Source organism: Falco biarmicus, chromosome 3 (assembly GCF_023638135.1).
Source record: "Falco biarmicus isolate bFalBia1 chromosome 3, bFalBia1.pri, whole genome shotgun sequence".
Classification (NCBI taxonomy): Eukaryota; Metazoa; Chordata; class Aves; order Falconiformes; family Falconidae; genus Falco; species Falco biarmicus.
Window position 1 is genome coordinate 40,518,626 of NC_079290.1, and position 3,444 is coordinate 40,522,069.

Here is a 3,444-nt window from a genome sequence, read left to right on the forward strand (position 1 = left end):
GGCATATGTTAAATACAACACGAACTGTCAGCTCCAAATTCCTTTATACTAATGGAAGTCTAGAGTTAACTCCACAGCCTTCTGAACCTGGTTTATAGAGCTTAATCAAAAGAGCTGCATAGCTCTTCTCATGTATTTAAGAGGACTGCAATATAAATGAAGGAAAAAGTGGGTCACAACTTTGGCAACCCTTTTTCCTTCCCTCTATTTTTGGTCTCAGAGTTAAAGCCTTCAACATTTCCTTGTACGGACAAAACAATTAATAAAAAAACAAACATTACAGTGGAGGCAACCATACAACTAAGATGGCTTTACTTTACCAGTGAGGAAAATACATAAAAATGGGCAACAGCCTGTAAAAGCCCCAATATCATACCACATATGGTGTGAACCGATAAAATTAGCGTAGGTGATCTGCAGATAGTATCTAGGAAATGTTAACAGTAAAACTGTATGTGCTAAAGGCCTCCAAAGTTTAAATAAATATTCCAAGTAAATGTTATGAAAACCTCTATTCCTTTCATGAGAACCTGTTCCAAGAAGGCTAAATGAGATATAGTTTATTTACACAAATCCCATTTTGATCTTCAATAAAAATAAAGTACGGGCTGTGTTGGGCAGGATGGTATTGCACACCCAGCAAGACAGGGCACAAATCCCATTCATCTCAGGGATATAACTAGCCTGTGGAAATGGGAGATACTGTCTTCCTAGGAAAGCATGCAAAATTTTCTTCTGTGCATGGTCCAGTTTTGCAACTTCCAGAGTGCTTAAATATGCAGATTTGATTGATCCTTCTGTAGGAGGGGTCCCAATTCAGTTTATTCCCTTTAGGAAAGTTATAAAAAGCCGAAGGGGAACACGTTCTGAAATGCTTTGTCCACACACAAGGCCAAAAAAGGCCCCTGGTCAGCACAGAGAGAGTTCTGCCGATCCTGGCCCAGCAGGACACTGCCCTTTCCTTTGCTGACCTAATGCTTGCCTTGGGTTAAGCACAGCCAGGCTTGGGAACAAGAACAGAGGATGTTCAGTGAGATGAGGAGAAGGTGGAGTTGGGATGCTGAGGCAGGTCCATGATGTTTCTGGGCTGGTGGACATAATAAGGCTTTAGGTGGGGATAGGGACAAGAAGAGGTTTCAGGCCCTGCAAATGGGAAATTATTTTTTGAGATACTACAGGAACAAGGTTTCTTTCTCCATCTCCCATCTTCTCAAGAGCTGTCTCCCTCACACAAAATGCCCAGACACGCTCCTGTACCTCCTCACTTCTGCAGCATGTTTCACCAAAGGAAGACGATGGAGGAAGGAAGATGGTAAGGTTGGGGACCATTTCCCCTCATCAAGAGAGGGACAGGAACACATCCCAGCTAGTGAACCAGTAGGAGAGCCCCAGGGGGATGTGCTCACTGCTTTCCCTGTGCTGGTGGACCTCTGCAGAGGGCAAAGCCATACGCAGGAGGGAGAGGCAGAGAAGGAGGCTTGTTGCCAGCTGGGGGTGGGATGATTAGGGGTTGGGGTGACAATACCTCTGCAAGCAGGGAGGCACGGCAGCCTCACTGCTTGAGGGTCCCTCCCAGACTTCAGCTCAAGGCCAGGAGAAGCCCCCAGTGGGACGAATGCAAAGTCTGGCTGAAGCCAGCTGTGTTACTGTTGCTCCCCTCCATCGCTACCCCTCCAGACTTTGTTTACAATTGATTGTAAGTCCCACTCTGTTTTATTTACAAATGAACAAATTCCTTGTAGGTTCTGTACCAAAGTCTCCATAACCCCTGACTTGCAAGTTGAAACAATGTTTTCAACATGGTGGATCACCATTGCACACTGTGAGTTTTTATCGGTGGGCTTGGGCAGTGGGATCAGGCCTTGATACTGTAATTTCAAGATATTTTGAGATTGTCTAGGGGTGGGGACAATGCAGAATGCAAAAGCAGATGCTGGGGCCATGGGGCTGGTTTATGCTATTTTCTGTCTGAGATAACTAAGCCATTTGATTCATCTGAAAAATCACTTTTTTATATATTGAAACAATGGCATGACAAAGCAGGTAGAATGAAAACTGAGTGACCCACAGTTTCAATTCTTGATTTTTAAAGGCTAATTATCTCAAATCCCAACAGAATCACATTTGTCAGGTTTTAATTTAAATGAATGTCTTCAGTTTCATAAACCAGTTTGCTTTTGGGCTGATGGTACATGTGTCAGGATTCCTATTTATGACTGAGACAATGAATTAAATAAATAATACAGAACCATGAACGCATTCTTCTTTCCTAGCAATTTTTATTTTGTAGAAATATAAAAATAAATATTTGCATTTGATTAGTAAGTTTTAGCTTGGTTGCATAACTATGTTGTTAACTTTTCTTTTGTGTTCATTTAATACGCCAGTTTTTCACTTCTGGCTTGTCCTCATGCCTGTTTTGTACATGGTCCGGTTTTAAAAACGTTAATGCTAAAGAGAACATGAACTGTGCATTGTCTCTGCTAAGGTCATAATATGATAAAATAATTTCCAAGGACTTTTTCCCCCCCAGTGTTAACATTTTGATGGCTATATTTTCCACAGGTAGGGTAGGTTTTTCTTTTATTTATCTACATCATTACATATGATATTCCCAGTGATTCACTGAATAGGGAAATTGTACTATCAGATGAAGTATCTTTGACAGAACAAACAGCAACATTTAACTTTTGGAAAGCTGGTAGTTTCAAAAAACTCCTTTGTAGTACTTATAGATTATCAACTTTGATGACCTAGGGTTAAAAAAATATTAAGCTGAAATAAATTGAAAATATCAACAACTTGGGTATTACTTAAAAATCATGCTTCCCTTGATACAAAAACAATTTCATTCATCTGCACCACTTCCTTTCATTTTTATTAGCTGTCCAAACTTGGAGTCTGGACTCCAAACTCTGCAAATCCCAGTCCTACTTTTTTTTCAATTTGATAGGTCACACTGAAAACTGATAAAAGATGTGTATGTTTTTTCCTGCTACATTTGCAGTGCTGCCAACCGCAAACTTAAAGAACACAAGGCTATAATCCCCATAGCCTTGAAATGGAGGAAAAGTCACGAAGAAGAAAAAGAAAGGTGGGTTATTGATATCTGACTTGGGACTTTTCAGCTCTCAAACTATAATTGTCTCACATTCTTCACACTTTGTCTACAAGTAAAAAAGACAGAAGCTTTGCTTTTAATGCAAGCAGAGATTATTAAGACATAGAAAAGTTTTAGTTTTATCTCAGCCATCAACTTAAAGCTTTAAGAAAAAACATAAGTAGTGAGACTTGTGATGAAATTGTGAGAGCTGGAAACACCTCAGTCAAACTTGTTGTCCATTTCCATTGAAGTTGAAAGAAAAAATGCCAAAACCATATTTCTGGTGCAAAAAGTGATAAACCAGCAGAAAAGTCTTCCCAGTGAGCTTTTTCTCTGAAATG